A 20439-nucleotide genomic window follows, 5' to 3' on the forward strand; every position below is an offset into this window, starting at 1 on the left:
AGATACTTCGGTATATATTAATTTGCTTCTCTTTTTATTTGCTCCTGTGGTCTGCTTACTAATATGACTGAGATGCACAATTGCTATTTAATTAACCTTTTTCACGGTCTGCCTCTCACATACTCTGTGTGAAACACATAGACTGAAGTTCCCATAATGCCAAGAATAAAAATAAGGGACTTGTAAGCATCAATGAATTAGCAAGTAAATTCCCATCAAGCCCAGTATCTGAAATTTTGGGCCAGACCCTCTGTCTCTGTAAATCAGAATTCAGTTCAATTCACTGAATTCTGAGGAGTTAGGCCAGTTTATATCAACTGAGAATATGGCCAAAACAATTTTCACCAAAGGTGTGGCTTCAGATTATTGCATGTAAATTTGACCAATGTCGTTTTCATTGTTTCACATTAGTGAACAAAAAATCATTCACTACTTGACATGCAAGAGAAGGCTATTTCATAAAGCTAAGTTGTGTATTCTACTCTTCATGTTAATAGGGGTACGTTTACTCCCATACAACACAGCAATATTTTTAGCCTATCTGGGAACTCGGAGTCATTTGCCTGTCACTGCAGAAAACCTTGGTCAAAATCCTGACTTGGGACACAAGTGAATGTTTTACTTCATCTTGGCTCTTAGAAGATTTATTGTTGGACTGTTGCACTCTTTCCGAGGCCCAAATCACTGATCCCACAAAACACTAAGAGCTTTCAGTTCCCATTGGAAAAACTTGAAGTTGGTGAGACTCAGCCTCTCAAGTGATTGTGCCATTGGATAGTGGCATGACAATGAATGAGGTGTCCTGGGAGTTCTGTGAAGAAGCTTTCATGTGGTGGGCACAATTCTTGGCTAGTGTAAATTGCTGTGTGCTGACCAATATTTTCTGTTTACTTGTACTCCCGGTCTGTATCCATCTCTTGTCTGCTGTCTTCTTCTTGGATTGTAAATTCTTCGGGGCAGAGGACCATCTCTTTGTTCCCATGTTTCTACAGCACCTACCACAATGAGGCCCTGGTCCATGATCAGGTCTGTGAGGCACTGTGGTAGTAGAAATAATTTATAATAGAGTCTGCTATCACTCTTCCTTGTCCTAACTGTTTTTCTCAACAAATAGAAAAGGGTTATTTTTTTAAAGCTAGTGTTCAGTAACCAAAAACACTCTCATGACGACATGGAGGTTGTGGAATCTCCATCTCTGGAGATATTTAAGAGTAGGTTAGATAAATGTCTATCAGGGATGGTTTAGACAGTATTTGGTCCTGCCATGAGGGCAGGGGACTGGACTTGATGACCTCTCGAGGTCCCTTCCAGTCCTAGAATCTATGAATCTATGAATCTATACCGTACATATTGATGTGTGAGGATGGAGAAAACACCTTTCAAGAGATGAATTTTACACCAACTGAGAGCACAGCCTTTAAATGGCTAGAATGGCTCACTTTCACTAAATGTGGCAACTGGATATGCTACCCCTTTCCTACACAGCCTTCCTATGAACTAGTGGATTTGAAACTTAAATAAAACATGCACCAAAAAATAAAGCCACCATATATTAGCAAGAAAAATACAAGTACAATAGTGCTCTCACTTTTTAAAGAAAAGTAGGTCTGCTTCTGATTCTTGCTGCAGGACTGTTATCTTCAGTGGAAAGGCTCTTCCCCACTAGGGTCAGAATTCACCAAATCTCTGTTCCCCAAAGATTAAACCTGAAAAGGATATAACTATTACACAGAGAAGGGGTGAAAATGATGCTGCAGTATGTATGGCACCATGCAATAGTTAAATAGGACTGCAGAGAAGACCTGACACAGACTTGTTGGATTATAACAGCATAGTTTACTGTACATGTAAAGCATCCAGTTTAATTATAGGGATTTGTGTAATCATCTTTTATGTGGTCATAGCAAACATAAAGTCCTAATTGAAACCGGCGAACAAGTATATATATTTTATCTGTTTTTTGGTAAGGTTTGACACACTTGATCAGTGAACAAAATTGATTCCCTAATCAGAATCTGTGTTAGGATATCCAGTTAAAGATGTGTGCAGCTCTCTCTCAGTATGCATCTTTGATTCATGTGCTAATTGTGTAGGTCCTTTGGGGGAATACAGCAGCGAAGCAGTGTACTTCCTGATTAATGCTGGGGAAGAGACATGCAGTGCTCAGTGGATAGCAGTTAAGCATCTCTAGTCCCAGCTGAGAATATGGTTCCATTATCTCCCAGCTGCATAGACAATCCATAAGGGCCTGTTCTGCCTGGCTGATCAGCATCGTGGAAGGAGTGACTTGCTGAGAGCTGAAATCTTTGTTTGATTTGCTGTAAAATGTAAAAGAAACTGGGACATTTTACTTTACAGTTCTGTAAGTACCAGTTTTGCCTCTAAAGCTGCATGTGAATGTGACTTTGCCCGATGCATTTGATTTTCTATTCCACTGCTCTTTGTTGAATCTAACTGGTGAGACAGGGTATAATCTGTTTAGCGCTTGCAGTTTTCTTTGGGTCCTTTATACAGGCATGTAATTGATTCACTTAAGCAAATTAGTTGTCTTTTTTTCCAAAATGCTTTTTATGAACATTAAAGATCTCGCTACATGGGTAGTAGTGTGTTGTTTCAAAGGCTCGTGTGAGACATCTTAAAGCAGGCATTTGGGTCTTTTACAGTTTTTCTATGCATATCAATGACAATAGTATGACCAAAAATTATTTAGCTGAAACAGGTGCTTGTATTCTGTATTATAATGTAGAAAATACTTGTTGACAAAATAGTTCATTCAAGCTGCCAGCTTTCTGTCTTCATAAACACAGTGTGGGAAAAGAGGAGAAGTGAAGTGTTCAGTGAGTTGCAAAGTGCTTTAAAACTTTCTTTTTAAAATGTACATGCATATGTATAATGGAATGTCTGTGGTATTGATTAATTTCACTTAAATGTCGAGGACTGAGTTAAAATGTAAGACAAGCATGGGCCATATACAGTAAGAATCTCATTTTGTTTGCAAGGCATATTGTGAACACAGATGTGACTAACTCAAATTTGGAGTAGGTGTTTTATTTATTTTTAGGAAAAGATGCAATATATCAACATGCTTTATATAGCCCTGATTACTGTAATATCTGAGCAGCCATCATGTTAATATATGTCATTTACAAAGATGCATTCATCTAGCACTGTACTTGCAGAAGAAATAAGTTTTTGCAGTGACTTGCAAATTATAAGTGGCAGTAGTGGCATTAAAATTAATATCAGTATTAATATTATTTTTTCTGGCTTTCATGGGCTTTGTCTTCCAGTTCTATACATTTATGTAATATGTGGCTTTACATACAGTGCCCTTGGACTTCTTGTGCTATAGGTCAAGCCCTGGAATAGATGAAAGTAATTCAAAATTGTTCTGATTTGAAGGGTAGAATAGTCAGACAAGCTGAATGAAATCCTGTGATGCAGAAGGTACATAAGGAGTGCAAATATTTTTTTTCCTGTATAGGCAATAAGTCTCAAAGCTGAGAAAACCACAGGCTGTGAAGTATGAAAGTGTCTTTCTGGTGAGGACAGAGTATTTTCTCATTAGACTTGGTTAAGGGGAACAGCACAAGAAAGAGTGGAGTCACAATAGATGGCTACCTGCGGTAGTACAGATATTCTCAGATCCTAGGGATCCAGGGAGAAAATAAGGAAAATATAACATTTAGTAAGAGGAGATGCTAGAGAATGAATACAGTATTTCCATGTGCCTTCCATATGCTGGGATTTTAGTGTGGAGGTTTCTGCTTCCATGGAAAAGAGTAAGTCTGAATTAAGTATTACAGAAAACATGTTTAAGGTTAATTGGTCTCAGCAACTGCCTCCTAAGCATTGTTTTTTTTCATAATTGAAAGAAGAACTTGTCCTCATTTCAAAATAGAAGGCATCTCCAATGAGCCCCGCTGTAGAAAGAGCTACATGGGTATTATGATAATTTGTTTCTTTAGGAACGGTGTTATTTCAGCATTTCTGTAATGATTATGAGCACATGCAGCATGAAATGTGATATTGCTCTAATATGCGTTAGCTAAACCAATGTACTTAGTTATCTGTCAGCCTTTTGCAAATATGTATGTTTTCATAAAAAGGAGAGCTATCCTTTTCATTTGTCTCAGGTTTTTACACTGGGAGATTTGTTTGCTCGAACTTGACCTCCTAGTCAAACTTCCCTAGCACATTTAAAATGTACTGGTTTGCGACTATACAGCGTGATTTCTCCAAAGATTTTTTATTATTATTATTTTTATAGCTGTTATTTAGTTTTCAGTTTAGTTTAAACTTAGAACTAAGATTTTGAGGCGAGTACAAGCGATGAGGGGATGTTCACTATTCTTACTTAGCCTCATGACACAGCTATTTTGAATATTAGTGAGCAGTGTTTGCCATTACTAATTTTTGTGGTGTTCCTTATCATTGTGGGAGATTTGAAAATTTAAGCAACTGACTGCAACTGTGATGGAGTAGTCAGAAGCAGCTATGCAAAATATCCCCAAAAGGAGCTGAAATATACTCGTGGAAAGCAAAAGTTGAATTCCGGAACAGTGTGCAGTTTGTTGCGTAGTGCTAACACACCTTGCAGGCAGGTGTGAACTTGAAACAAAGGGTTTTGATTTAAATCCAGATTTGCTTAAAAATGTATATGAGGGAGAAGAGGGAATTAAAAGAAAACTGCAATGCCAGCAATGCTGCAGAACAACAACAACAGCAATTATTATTGTCCATACTGCATAATCAAGTGGTTTTACTGGTCTTGTAAATAATAATGCTTAAGCTTACAGCCCTGGATCAGCAAGATACTTAAACATGTGTGTGGTTTTTAAGCACATGGGTTGAAGTCAATGAGAGTCCTTATGTGCTTAATGTTAAGTTCATGGTTAAGCACTTGGTTGAATCAGGGCCTTATATAGCACTTTCCGTATGAAATTCTCAAAGTGCTCCACAAACTGATGAAATAAGCCTCACGAGGCACCTATGCCCTGTCTTAGTATTATTATCCCTCTTCTACAGAAGTGGAGATTGAGGCACAAACACACTTGGCAGAGACTTGCTCAAGGTCACAATACAGCAAGTCTGTGATGCAACCAGAAGTGTAAACCTCTGCACCCAGTTTCTAGTCTCCTGTTCTAACTACTGGTCACTTCTGATGTACAAAAACAAAACAAAACCACTTGTTGTAAGATTAGGAACAGTCTTTGTCCCTTTGATCACCTACATTGTTAGTGTCTCTCCACAGCATTAATTAATTAATTTCCACATAAGACAAAAGAAACTTTAAAAAAAACACTGTACTGGTTATTGCAACTTAAAAATATGGCATAAAATTGCTAGAACAATAATAGCATTCATCTTTTCAGAGGTACAGAACTTGCTGAATGCCAAATGAGTCATTACCCATTTGTTTCTCAGAAGTGGAGTTGTACATGGGGAATTTTATTTCTCTAATGTTAAGCTGTTGACATGACAAAATTAGGTCAATGCAAATTATTTGCTAAAAATGTGCACGTAACACATGATTTGTTGCATATTACAATCGCTAACCCTGTAGAAGTTTTAACTCTGAAGCAACCCAGATGAGCTAATGTTGCTGCCCACCCCAGAAAATAATAATCCTGGGAAATCCTTATGATGCATTGATTATGGATTTATAGTAAGTACTTTCAAACCTGTGGTTCTTATAGGACCCTACTTTAAACATATAGTTACTGACCTCCAAGTGTTGCTTCATCACATGAGGATATTTTAAAATGAGCATTTGTTAAGTAACTGCAAGAAGATCAGATTACTATGAGTTAGTTTTCGACAGGCTAATTTGTTGAAAGAAAGAAAGAAAGAAAGAAATAGCTAGCTAGCAGAGAGTGTAAATTTGTTCATGTACTTTACACACAACTGGAGACAATAAGAAATTATTTAATGAGCACTTCTTTAAGAGCTGATGGACATTGATTCTCACTAACATTCAGTGCTTGTATGTTGACGTGGAGGAATATATGTAATATAAAACAGGACAATGCAGTATTTTCTGGATGCTATGAGTGCACCGCATACAATTGTATGTAAATATGCACGAACTTCTTGAGAGAGAGAGAGAATGGTATTATTTCAGGTTTGCTTTGTTGTACTTTAGGAATTCTAATTTCACCCCTGATTACATTTATATAGTGTAACATATTGACGCAGGAAATAGTTAATTTTTATGAGATCAATGCAGTATGTGAAAATCATTTGCTTTTGGTTTTGCAAGTATCAGTATGCTTGCTGGACAGCACAGAGCCAATTAAGTGAAAGCAGCGATGCAAGATTATCTATACAGTTTTTGTCATTGCATTCTTCCTCTCCATCCAGGCAATGAATTTCCATATTAAAGTATAATATACTCTTATCCACATAGTCTCTCTCTTATGCAGAATAGAATGGTGACAGGCAGGATTTCTTTACACTGTTAATTCTTTAGCTGCAGTCTTATATGTTTTCTTCAGTGGCATCATGGGTTTAAACCAATGAATGAGAAGATTTTGGAAATACAGTTCAATATTGGTTAGTTAATAGTTCCAATGGTGTACCAGACAGTTTTATTGTATTGTATGAGAAAGCTATAAATCATAGACAAGACATGGCTGTATTTACACAGGGACCCTTCTGGTAGAGTCCTTTTTTCTATAATTAAAAGGTACATATTCTCAAGGAAGGAATAAAGTAGTAGTTTTGTTTATAAAGTAAAACAGGATTAGCTTGTTTTTTTTCAGCAAGGGAAAGCCAGTGATTTAATGTTAAGAGGAAAGAATCAGAAGTATTGCAAAGAAATAAAGTATATCTTATGGCAAGATATAGAATGCAGTGCTGTAGATTTTAGAGGAGATGGCAGAATTTACAGAAGCTGACTATCCCAGGCAGTTGGCAGAAGGGACTAAAGAAGACAGATTGAAGACTTGCCAGAAGGAAACCCTATATCAGTGGGTAGATTCAAGTGCCCTGCAAAGGAAATGTAAATACGGCAGTAGAATCTGAGAGTTCTGTGGTCAAATGAAATGCACAGAAACAGCTTCAAGCCGAGGAGGGAAGATGTGGTGTATGTGGAAAAATATCAAATATAAGACCACTGGGACAAATTTAGAAACGGCTGCCGCATGCATTGGTAAGTTACTGTGTAAATGATTATGAAATTTGAATAGCTTGTAGTGAGATGTTAAAAAATGTTGTTGCCTCTAGCTGCTTTTTGATGCCTAAACGTGTTAATAAAATTACTGTGTATGCTTTTAAAAAGTAAAAACTACTACTCTGTGGGAAGTTGTTACAGTAATACTAGAAGTGCCCTAGGATTCTGCTTTAGAAACACAGAATCTCCCTGCAAAGTTACATGAATGTGGTTACCCGATAGGCGTTACTAAACAGTTTTCAGTGTTGCAATGTTGTAGCCGTGTCAATCCCAGTATATTAGGGAGACAAAGTAGGGTAATATCTTTTATTGGACCAACTTCTGTACATTTCCCAGACCCGAAGAAGAGCTCTGTGTAAGCTCGAAAGCTTATCTCTCTCACCAGCAGAAGTTGGTCCAGTAATAGGCATTACCTCATCCACCATGTCTCACTAAATAATAGGAAATTTGTATATATAAAGTACACTTTCTAGTTTTGGGAGCGTATTATTGTGAATGAGTGATTCAAACTGAAGTGTGTGTATATGTGTAATTATACCACAAATATGGAAAATGTGTTTAGTTAGCACAAAGACATTTTCTAAACCATTTGTATTGCCTTCTCTGAGTCTGAGAATCAAAACCATTGTACTGTATCTAGGTGCTATAGACATTTAGTAAAATGTTGTTTGCCTTCCGGACATATTATTAATGAACAAGGTCAGTCATTAGGCACAGTAATTTGAAAGTGGTGTCTTGTTCTGCTTCTTTGAATGTTTGTACGTTCAGGCCCCTTTTAGAGTAGAAGAGCTGCTTGCACAGAAAGAATTTCATGACACTAAAATAAATCCTTGGGGTGGCTCTCAGAACAGAGGAAATATTGTGATCAAATATGGTTTCTAGGGCGTGTAAGTGATGTATGGTGCAAAAGCAGATTCTGTAATTTGAAGTGTTCTGTTTGTCTTCTTCAGTTATTGATATATTTATGGAGTGGGAAGATGCAATGGCTAAGAGATACTCCTGGGTCCCACATACTCCCTGCCCTGGCAGTACCCCCTTTGGGAAAACTTATTTACTACTATAACCTCTCTTAAATTATTGTGTTTCTTGTTGAAACTGTGTAGAATACAGTACACTTAAAAAATTACATATGTTAGATAACTCTATAGCTACACTTGTATGAGAGAAAATGCTATCTCACTATTTTACAGTAAATGTAGCCAAACTATTGAGGATAATATTTAACAAAATGTTCTATTTGCTTCCCCGCAAATTAGAAAACCTTGTGTAAAAATACAAACACAGTATTTTTTTTTATCTTGGGAAGTTGCCATGTAGATGGAGTAATATGTTAAATGCGTAATAAAAGAGGTGTACAAATCTAGATTTTTCACCAAGTAGATTGACTTCAACATATCTCACAATATCCTCTTTATATGCTTCATAAGATGCAATTGGTATCCTACTTGAAGGAGTAGATAAAGACTAGAGACAGTTCCCTGACTTCTTTTTTCAAGTAAAACTAAGCAGCTGCAGTTAATGAAGAGCTAGTAGATCATCCCACATCTGTCAGGGAGTATTCACCCAACAGAGTGAAGAAATGACGTTAAAGATTAGAGAGGGAAAGTAGGAGAGTTGCTAAATTGAGCAGAATAGGCAGCATTGCACTGCACTAATAATAGAAATACTGTAATAATTTTAATCTGTGCAAGATGTATAGTTTTAGAAAGAAAAGCATGGTAGAATAAAACCAGGTAACTTGTCTCATAATCCTATGTTGGGCTATACTAAACTTTTCCTATGTGAGGTTGAAAATTATGAACCTAAATGTGGGAATCAGCAAATACTGGTGCACTGTGTTGGCATAACAAACATAGGAGAATATACTTGTACATTCATTAAGGCCAAGTGCATTTTCTGATGGGCAAACAAAACCTCCTTCTCCTTTAACATGATTGTAAAGTCTGGGCTAGCTGGGTTTGTGGCTGATTTACTAAATTTTCAAGACAGTTTTACAAAACTGAGTTTTATTAGAGATGGGCCTAAGCTGAAAAGTTCAGCTCTGGGTCCACACTTCCCCAAGGTCCAAGAGTGTTTGGATCCAGGATTTCAGCTCAGACATCGAGACAGTTTCTGCATTTTGGATTTGTTGCAAAAATGAACTGCCGGGGAAATCTGAAGAAAAGAGTTTGTGAAAACTCAAGGTTTAATATACTGTTCGACCTAAGTCCCATTTTCAAAAGTGACTTCAGCACTTAGAAGCCTTATCCCCATGCACTTTCAATGACATATAAACTACTACCTGCCTAATGGCCAGATTTTTAAAGGTATTTAGGTGCCAAAAGATGCAGATAGGCATTAGAGGGTTTTTCAAAATCACTTAGATGTCTAACTCTCATTGATTTCTATTTGTGTAAGGTACCTGTTTGCTTTTGAAAACCACATTAGATGTTCATGTACATCTTTAGGTGTCTAAATACCTTTACTAATCTGGCCCTAAGACTCTTGAAAATGGGACTTGGGAGCCTAAATCACATAGATACTTTTGGAAATGTTACCCAGAATCTTTGATTGTATATTTATTTATTAGCCTTATGGAGTGAAGTGTTAAGTGTTTCAGTGAGTCTTATGAGTCAATTTCTTTCATTTATGATGTCCCTTGTTCTACTCTTAGGCTGAAGTTTAGGTCCACTGTGTCTCTAGCTAAGTTTTGGAGATTGTTGGCATGAACTATATTTCTGTGTAGAAAAAGAGTTCAGAGGCTACACTATTATTGGTATTGCCTTTGTGGTTGTTGCATTTGCCAATCACAGTGGCTCTGGGGTTTCCCAGCACAAGACCGGGCAGGAAATGCATTAGTTTCTCCAGTAATTCTATAGTTCCTTCTCCTGGAGGTCTGCTAACCACTAGTGGGAGTTGTGCTTGCAGGGAGGTGACAAGGTAGGGATGCTGTAGGTAGCAATCTGTGGTCTTGGGGTTGTATTATCCTTCATCTTTTGATGGTAGCTTTGCTGCCTCCTGGTGGACAAAGGCACTGGCCCACTGGTCAGTGGGTCTCCACTGCCCAGGCACTATGGTGCTTATTAGCTAATAAGGCTGATAAGCACTAAAGGATACGGGCTATTCTATTTCCAGGTCAACCAATAAAAACAGAATTGATACTAAATAAACACTATAACCATCTTGATGCATATTTTATTCCACAAATCTTTTGTTTCACCACTTTCTGAATTATTTTAACTGAGTAGCTTGAAGTCCTGCATGAGATTTGAGCTAGCCATTGAAAATGATTTATAGCCGACAGCTCTCTTTTTGCAATACCCAGAGATCGAAGATTCATGTAAGATTAATTGTGATGGAAGGTGCTGACTTTTCTTCTAGCAGTAGAAAAGTGGAGTTTGGTATCTCTATATAGAATGTGCCTCTGAATTCTCACTAGAAAATCCCAAATTTTCACTGTCAAGGCTATTATTAGCAGTTCCCGGTATACAACCTGTTGATATTGACAGCTTTGTTTAACATAGAAAGGACATGAGTGACAGAGTGGTCCCTGATATTAAAAGACTAGGTCACTGTAAAATATATATTTATTACATATTATGTATCTAATATTGTGATCTTAAGGGACAAGGGGATAGTAGGTAGATTCTGATTCCCTAACTCACAGTAAAAAGACACACTGCACTCCACAAATAGTCCCATTGAAATCAGTGGGATAACTCATGGGATAAGGTGCTATTACATGATAGCAAGGCTATCAGAATCTTCTCCTAATTATGTATTTTGTGTTCATGATCACTTGTGGTATCTTAAGTATTTAGACCTAATTTTGCCCTCAGCTACAGAAACTAAGGACCACATTTTCGCTATCGTTTGTGCCTACCTGATTGGAGTCTCCATTTGCTGACACATTCTGGGTTTTGTGGGCATATGCAGTTGTGATTACGGATTTTAAATATAAGTAGAATACACTTAATGAACCATTTTGAAAAAATTAAACAAACAAGACAAAACTTTATGTGAAAGGTAAAATTACAATGTTTATAATAAAAAGAAGAACAGGAGTACTTGTGGCACCTTAGAGACTAACAAATTTATTAGAGCATAAGCTTTCGTGGACTACAGCCCACTTCTTCGGATATGCTATATGCATCCGTAGTCCACGAAAGCTTATGCTCTAATAAATTTGTTAGTCTCTAAGGTGCCACAAGTACTCCTGTTCTTCTTTTTGCGGATACAGACTAACACGGCTGTTACTCTGAATGTTTATAATGTTTCCAAAATTGGTTTCTATCTTTATAGGGTTATATCCTCAGCTGGTATCAAATGGGATAGTCCATTTAAAAAATCAAATGAGCTATGTCATTTTACACCAGCTGAGGATCTGACCCATATTCTTTAAAACAAAAGTGTACCTCCTAACTGTTTCTTAATAGCCTGGAAACTCCTTTTATGCTAAGTGGCAGATTGCCTGGTATCAAATTGATGTAGTATTTTAAAGTTAAAGATCTATACGCAGAGTGTTAACAAGGTTGTTGCATTTTCCACAGAGACACTAACAAATGATGCAGTCTTAAATATCAATTGATTTAGAATATCTTTTAACCTTACATCAATATTAGGGCTTAGTATAACTCTTCCACAAGAAATCTACGGTGTGATCTTTGTACTTCATGTTAGAGTGCATCTTACATACATCCTATGTTATGTTAAATATCATCTCTTTCATAAATTATCCAACATTTTTATCCATTTGATTGTATTGCTGTTTAGATTTTTCTAGGCACAAACATGCATCTGTAGCATTGGTAACCAAATAGTCAAGCAGCTAAGACTTTAGAAACTTGCTTTTGTATTGTGTTTTGCCATCTTTGCAGCATCTTGGCATCAGCCATGCCTCCAGTGCTATCAGTAAAGAACTACGTTCTTCTCAATTCTCACCAAGCTATACCAGTTTCCATACACAGGTCAAGATTTTCAAACTTGATTAGTGATTTTTGGGTCCCCAATTTGGCATGCCTTAAATGGCCCTGATTTTCAGAAAGTGCTGAGCATCTACCCTCTGAAAATTAGCATCCTGGAAGGTGTGTCAAGTTAGGCACCCAGAATAGCTTAGTCATATCTGAAAATCTTGCCCCAGTTTTTAGGTTCTACTTTTATACCGGGCCTGCACATTCTTGGAGGACACATGTATTATGAAAAATCCATTGTGCCTAGGGAGGGGTGAACTCATGCTGAATTTCAAACCCACTCAAACTTTATAGGTTTGAAAGTCTTACTTCATTGTTTTTAGCTTATAGTCCACTTATCAAAAGCTGGTGGGAATGGAAAGAGTAGAGAAGAATCTGAGGGGAAAATAGAGAGAGACTGATTTTTTTTCTTTAAAAAGGAGGAGGAGATAGAATGGGGATAAGAAATGTAATGAAAAAATAAATACAGTAAACATCTCACATATAGTATGTGGCAGTGAAAGCTGTGTGATAAATTGTTTTTAACATTCACCTTTGACCACTTCACCTGCACGTTCTCACTAATCCATCTCTTTTGCTACTACAAGGTACTTCCAACATTCCAAAGCTATGAAAAGCCTGAAACAAATGTGTCAGTCCATCATACCCCTTTAAAAGGAAATTACACTGGTCTGAGGGCCAATTCAGATAATGTCCTGGATCAATGTCAGGGTTAAAATCCGATTTCTCACATTGTGTCAGGACTAGAAACAGGAGGTATTTTACCATGAGAATGAGGATGTTTCCAGCTTTCCCTTGAGTTGTACAGTACTTGATTCTAGGGTGTGAGTTCCCAAAATATCTAACCTTAAACTTATTATAATTATATATACACAAAAGGCATTTTCTATGCCACTTTAACATTATGTATGAGTTATCATTTTCCTCTCCTGCAAAGTCCTGTACAGTTGAACCCCATAATAACCAAAGCACTTTGAATGTGGAGGAATCTGACAAATTGTACTAACTCTCTAATTTTTCCCCTGTAAAATATGTGGCACGTACAGAAGACAGGACGGTGTGACAGATTTTACTGGCAATCACGTAAGCCCTTCCCAAATAACTCACTCAAAGCTTCACCACTTGTGTGTAACCCTTCCATCTCAAACTTATGCCTGACAAAGAACTGTGTCTCCCTCCCCACAGTAACATATTTTGCCATATATGGAGGGCCAAAATAGCTTAATACATAGCATAGATTTCCTTTTAACTAGTTGACCCACCCACTGATTTAAAGTACCGGAGAAAAAGGTGTGCAAACTCAAGCCTTTTAAACTCGCTGGATCGCCTACCATTAATTGTGATTGTTTATAAAAAAAAAAAAGAAAAAAAAAACCCTCAGTTAATGAGCTCTCAAGGCTTTTAGGCAGGTTCAGGCTGCCATCACATTTGCTGGAATATTTTTTAGACTTATTGTAGGCAGGGAGAACAACTTCTCTCTCTTAGGGATGGAAACAACAAACTCTGACTTTGGAATTTATTATGTATGCTCTCGGTCAGGAGTATGTTTCTTCCAGGGAACTTTATTTTTCCCCACACAGTATGTTGTGTGAGCTGGCCAGGGTCTGCTAGGAGCTTTACATCCTGTGGCTCCCAATAAAAATGTTTATTTTTCTTCTGCGTATTGCATATTTCATTGCTGCTAGTGACAACTCTAGGGATAGAGAGACACTTACTTCTCCCTGCTATAGTGACATGATGACAGCTGCCATGGGAAGGAGAAAAAATAAAGTAATTTTTCAAAGTTCTCCAGATGAAGGTATATTCATTGCTATAGTTTAATGGAAGTTGCTTCAGGTGACAGATTTTGGAGCACTCAGGGCATATCTACACTGCAATTAAAAACCCACGGCTGGCCTGTGCCTGTTTGTTCAGGCTAGGGGGCTGTTTAATTGCCGTGTAGACATTTGGGCACAGTCTAGAGACCAGGCTTTGGGATCCTGCGCGGTGGGAGAGGCCCAGAGCTCGGACTGCAGCCCAAGTCCAAATGTTTACACCGCAATTAAACAGCCCCTTAACCCGAGCCTCGCAAGCCTGAGTCTGCTGGCCCAGGCCAGCTGCGGGTATCTCCTTGCAGTGTAGACATACCCATAGTGGTGTGAAGACAAAGGGTCCTTTTTGGACCACGCACAGGGCTACGGAATGTGACTTTCTCATCTAATTTATTAAAGGTCATTTTTCACTACCTTTGATTGTTCATGTTGCAATAAAACACTCATCTGACGTATGAAAGGGACTTGTATGAGTCCAGAAGTGTGTGTGAGAGAGAAAATGTGAAAAAAAATGGAGGAGCAGTCCTAAGTCAGCCTTAATTTATGCAGAGCATTACACAGGATGTCGCAAATCTTGGTAGAATTAATGGGGTGTCTTTAAGATGAACGGTTCTTTGTAAAGGTTTCTGAAGAGCAATATTCAACACCAAATATTTTTAGTACCAGGAACTTGTGTTTCCTTTTCTACAGGGAAATGTTTTCATTATGGCGAGTGTAAGAAAATTCTTCTTCCCATTTCCACCAAGTCTTTCTACTTCCCCCAATTAGGACAAAACTAATAAGAGCAAGTGAGGCAGGAAGAACTCAAAATCTTGGAAAAGCTCTCCAGAAACAAAAGTTCTTTAAAGTTCTGCTTCAGTTATTACCAGTGTCCAATGCAATGCTACCAAGTTGTGTTTTTCAGTAGTGCTTTGCACTCTGTACAATGAGAGCCATTGGGTGCTCAGGGCTTTTTAAAATCTGGTTACTTCATGTAGGCACTTAACTAGGAATTGAGCTCCTTGGAAAAACTGTTTCCATAGATTGTTCTTGAAAATCATACAGAGAATGCATCTATGCTGCTGCATAAAACAACAGTGAGAAAAAGAGTGTGTGATCCATGTATGTATCCAAAGAACAATATAAGAATGGAACAGCTCAAAACAGGCTAAAATAAGAATGGCATAAAACTTCACCCTAAACTCAAACCAGATTTTTAGACTTGAATGTATTTTCTTTAACAACTTGGTTCTGGCTTGGTATAGACATGCTATTGTGAGAATACAAACTGATTAACTTTTTGAAGGCGGGGGTACCGTGGATATTAAGAAGTTCTGATTAAAAACTAACTTTTGATGGTATGGTCTCAATCACAAAAATGGCTTTCTACTTTGTTTATAATTCTCCTCATGATTTCATTATACAGTCCCAATAAAATGGTGCAGATATTAGCACTCAGCATCACAGTAACAGAAAAGTTATATATGATGAGAATGACATTGCCTTATCCTAAAGAGATGTCCTTTAGACCCAGATTCTGGCATGCTTACTCATGTTGAGTAATACATAGCTTCAGAGGAAGTCCCATTGATTTCAGTGAGGTTGGCAGAACAGAGTGCACAAGGTAGCGATCTGGGAATAGTAGAAATTCAAGAAATATATGCATCTGTCCTAGATGTGCTGTGGTATCCTCATCAGAGGACCTGTTTCATGGGTTGGTGCTATCTACTTTTAGAAGCAGAGTTGAATATTTCTCATTACAAGGAGTTTATTTGTTGTGCATTTGTGGGCAAGATCACTTGGATTTAGATTAAGCTAAATAAAAATGGTCCTACTTTCATACGTTCTGGTTTCCAGGTCATTTATCATAGATCATCTGAGGCTCTTGAGCTAACAGCAGGGCTGGCGCAACCCATTAGGCGACCTAGGCAGTCGCCTAGGGCACTACAATTTGGGGGGCGGCGACCGTGGCAGTATTTCGGTGGCGGGACCGTCCGCTGCCTCTGTGGGGGGCCGCATTTCAGGGCGGGACCTTCCTCCGCCTAGGGCGGCAGAAAAGCTGGCGGCGCTCCTGGCTAATATTTACTAGTTTAATTGTGATGGGGCTGGAGGCAGGACATTTCAGTGAGAAGTTCTTGATCATGGAATTCTCTTCAGTTCACCAAAGGTCAGATCTTGTTCTTTCAGGTAACACTGCAAGACCATTGTCTGGCTACACCGAAGGAAAGACAGGAGAAATTTGACATGGGTTTAATCAGAACGCAACTTTATTATTAGATGTCTGGGACTACCCAGCAGATAAAAACGTACAGTGCAGATAACCCCATGTTTATTACTGAATTACCCAGGGGTTCTTACCAGCTCCCTCTCTTTTTCCCTTCATGTCTCTCCAGCAAATGGATTGTCGGGACCTTACCATCCACCCCACCTCCTAGGAGGGTTAAGGTTGGCTATACAAATGGGGGGTTGGCTCCCTGCGTACCAATCATAGGAGTCCCCAACCTCCCCCCCATTTGTTCCTTTAATGAACACCTCTTTTAAGTCCCTTTTCCAAGCCATTTATCCGATCATGGTATACCTTTCCTATGGAGTACCTGCACTGGACATCCGCCACAAGGAGGCACCAGCAATTAGCTTGGCTGACCTGCCCCCCCAAACCCAGTCAGGTTCCCAGACATCTCTTACTGCCCCCCTTTTTATATTGGCCAAATGGGCTCCAAGGTTTTACAGGGGAACCCTATCCTCCCTGAATAATTTGGTTCCCCAGGATGCCCAAATTGCTGAGCCTTTTATGACCCCAAGGGATTTGACCATCTCTGTTAGAATCTGTTGAGCCTTGTCCCCCCAGGTGGTGCCCCATGGCTCCGAGCCAGACCCTGCGTTAATGCATGTCTGACAACACGGACCTGCATCAAGTCCCTTCTTGTTCTGGGCAGTAATGGAACCCCTTTACACATTCCCAGATAGTGTTCTCCTACGTGTGCCACATCATGTCAGTGGCTGCTGATGGGCCCCCATGACGCACAGCAGTGGCATCAGCTGGTCCAATAACATGCTTCTCCTTCCATGCCAACACAGACTCGCCCCATCACTGGACCTCGGTTGCCAACCCCTAAAGGCCACTAGGACGTCCACTTATGTACATAAGAAAAACAATCCTGTGCCCAAAGATCAACACCAACGCCTCCATGGCCGGTCTTCCAACATTGTTCTGCTTCCACATGGAGCCATGCAGCTGAGATGTGCTGAAGTGCTGAGTTCTTTCCTGCTTCAGCCTGCTCCGTGCGAAAGGGAGGCTTTAGTGTGCAGAGCTGCCCCTTTTAAACCCCGCATTCCTAGGGGATGAGTCAGCGACCATGCTGACCCTTTTGCAGCAGTTTTCATTCCCTCCCTCCCCCCACCAGCCATAAAACACTGTTTCCTTCATTCGGGGAGCCAGCCAATTACCTCCCTGCTTAAAGGTGCAGGGCAGCCATTTGTTCTTCCAGACTGTTCTTCCAGAGGAAAACAAGTTAATGGTTTGGATGTCAAGAGTTTTGTTAAGAGGGCTTTTGGGGAGAGTCCATTTGTTGACCCTATTATTTTGACATCGACTGTACATGAGCCCAAAGCACTGAATACACATTTGCCTATAAAATGAAAGAGAAAAGCATTAGTGAAGCTAAAAGATGTTAGATTTCACATGACTTTTCCGGTGTAGACCACACTATGTGGTTATTCAATACAAATATATACCTATATCTATATAACTGTCAGTCTGTCTCTATATATAGGTGCTTCTAAGCATTTATCTCTTTGGGTGTATATGTGTGCTTTCCTTTTCCCCAGGTAGCTAGGAGATATTTTTCTTACAAGATTTGTCACTATTTTTTATGATCTGAAAATGGAATTGGAAGAATTGACTTTCTGTCTATGACGTTTGAAGGACTATTGAAAAGAGGAATTGTTAAAGATTAAATGATTTGGTCCTTAAAATACCATAGTAAATTAATTTGAGGGTATTTTGGTCTATATTTTTTTAAAATGTTGGATGAGATGGGAAAATATTTTCCAATCTGTGTTAGTTCTGTACCGTGAAATAATTCCCACTACTGTACATCTGTACTGGGGTGATTTCATTTTAAATTCTAGCAGTTTGATTAATATTTGCTCAATTCACATGTAGCAAGGCTAATCAAGTGAGCTTCAAAATGTAATAATGTATTGCAGAACTACTACCTCCAGTTTCATCCATAGTCTTTCATGACACTTCTCTTATATAAAAAGTAATAAATTGTCCCGTTCGGAGCAAAATTCTGACTGACTGGGCCAGGGCCGGCTCCAGGGTTTTGGCCACCCCAAGCGATCTGCGGCGGCAATTCGGCGGGAGGTCCTTTGCTCCCAGCGGGAGTGAGGGACCGTCCGCCAAATTGCCGCCGAATACCTGGACGTGCCGCCCCTCTCCGGAGCGGCCGCCCCAAGCACCTGCTTGCCAGGCTAGTGCCTGGAGCCGGCCCTGGACTGGGCCCTTTGGTCCTTTGGATTCACAGATTCTACTCTCCATGCCCTCTGCTACCAGATAGGCATTCCAACGGTGATGGCTTGCATCTTTCCAGGAATATAACCACAGACTCAGCAATGGGCCTTCAGCATGTATGCCTGTGCATTTCATCTTTTGGCAGGTAGCAGTACTGGCAGACTATGCAGGGGGGCTTGGTTTGCCAAAGTGCAAGCACACATTAATGATACTTTCATAATAGTGTCTATATATGCTGGTTTGGGGGATGATCTGGCTCAGTGCCAGCATTTATTACTTGCTCTGAGTTTAGCCAGTTCTGTGTTTTCTTGTCCAAAAAATTTAAAATATTTTTGCTTGTAAGTGGGTGTGGCTGCCCATAGCGCCCCTGTTGGACAAGTGTTGCACTGCAAGGGCTTCGATTTCCCTTCCTGAGGTGGGTTTCCTCAGCTCTCCACACACCAGTGAGTTCTCCAGCCAAGTCACAAAACAAGAAGTCTAAACTAAAAAGTCCTAACAAACGAAAAAGCTCTTCTGTCCTTTGGGGCTTATCTTCAGGCTATGCTCTGGGCCCTATTCCTAGCCCCCTTCTGTGCTACCTTTGAGAGTCTCTTTCTCTGGTCTGGGCTAAAGTGCTGGCCCCAGCCTGGTTCCCCTTTCCCCTCCGAACCCTGGCCCAGTGCCTTCCACAGAAGCCTACCTGCCTGCTTTCTGTGGTTCCAACTACCAGACCGATCCCACTGTCAGTCCTTTTATAAGGCCCAGGTATCCATTAAGCTACCATCTGACTCTCCTTAGACCTTCCCTCTTAGGCTAGAAGCAGCTGCTTAAGTCACACGTGTGGCTGGCCCCATCTCCCCTTAAAGAGGCCAGTCACCCTGTGACAGTGCTGCATTGATTGGAAGCTGAGAACTGCTAGGTGAGTTTCAGGTTCTTTCAACTGTAAAAGTCAGAGTGCAACTCAGAGTGAGAGCTCCTGCAAAAAGAAACCGGAAAAATCTGGTAAGCATTTTGAAACCAAGCATTTACCCATCTCTAACACTGACACACTTCAGCCCATGTGATTATCACTGAACAGAGTTGCCTGCTGTGAGTTCGCTGTCATTTTCATTCTCGTGTGCAGTGACTTTAAAAAAAGAAATAGGATTCTTCCTTATACCTTTGTAGCCTTATGCCAGTTCTGTTCCTTTGCCATCTGTCTCTGAATTCTTCTCAGTGAGGCCTCATATCCTCCCTCACTCTTCCACTGCAGAAATTGAACAGAGCATATCTGCAATACATATAGCATCTCTCTCGCATGCATTCTCTGAAAACCCTGAATTTTATCCCAGCTTACTTCCTGCTGCCCAGTGCCTGGCTCATGTAACACCACTGATCTGGCATCATCTTTATTGAAATATTTATCTTACTCCTAGATTATTTATGAGTTTTCTGGTCCTCTTCTAGTAATACTTTCAGTTGCCTCTGAAGAAATAGTATAGCCATGAAATATTGGGTGGAGGGTTGTTATGGGAATGCCTTTGGATGCTGCTTTAATTTGATAAAAAGTGGATATTAAAGATGCTTATTTAATTTAAGTGTAGGGTTTATCATCGCTCTGTGTTTGGTCCATTTCCTCTCTGTCTGTATATTATCTGCACACACAGCACCAGTTTATCTGACAGACTGTGATTTATCTCATGGCGATATCTTTTTTCCTACTAAATGCGGATAATATAACTGTTTGCACTATTGGGCTGATCCAAAGACAATTGGAGTAAATGGTTTTCCATTAACATCAGTAGCCTTTGGATCAAGCCTTAAAATGGGTTACTCCTACCACCATTCGTACTACAAGATATAGCTACTTATGGTGGTTGTAACTATTTTAATAGGAGAGAAATTAAAATACTATCACTGTGATTTTAAATAGCGGGATTGAAGTTTATTATATGCAGTAAATTCTTATCTGGCTACTCAAAAGATCATTTTAATGTTATAGAATGAAAAAGTAAGAAATACAAAGAAATAAAGATCAGAATCACAGCCCCC

At 39.4% G+C, this 20439-nt stretch overlaps 1 protein-coding gene across 7 annotated transcripts in view; it reads left to right on the forward strand.

The window, feature by feature from the left end:
- The window catches only part of LOC128840976 (contactin-4), a 654212-nt gene that overhangs the window by 286153 nt on the left and 347620 nt on the right, over positions 1-20439 (forward strand). Inside the window, exon 1 of one of the 7 annotated variants that reach the window (XM_054035598.1) lies at positions 2311-2362. The exons of 4 other annotated variants lie outside the window; for them this stretch is intronic. The gene's annotated coding sequence lies outside the window, so the exon portion shown is untranslated. Of the gene's footprint in view, positions 1-2310; positions 2363-3743; positions 3783-7106; positions 7154-20439 lie in introns of those variants that run through there. 2 more of the 7 variants (XM_054035599.1, XM_054035600.1) reach the window with 2 other exon arrangements.

This window comes from Malaclemys terrapin, chromosome 7, assembly GCF_027887155.1.
Source record: "Malaclemys terrapin pileata isolate rMalTer1 chromosome 7, rMalTer1.hap1, whole genome shotgun sequence".
NCBI classification, from domain to species: Eukaryota; Metazoa; Chordata; order Testudines; family Emydidae; genus Malaclemys; species Malaclemys terrapin.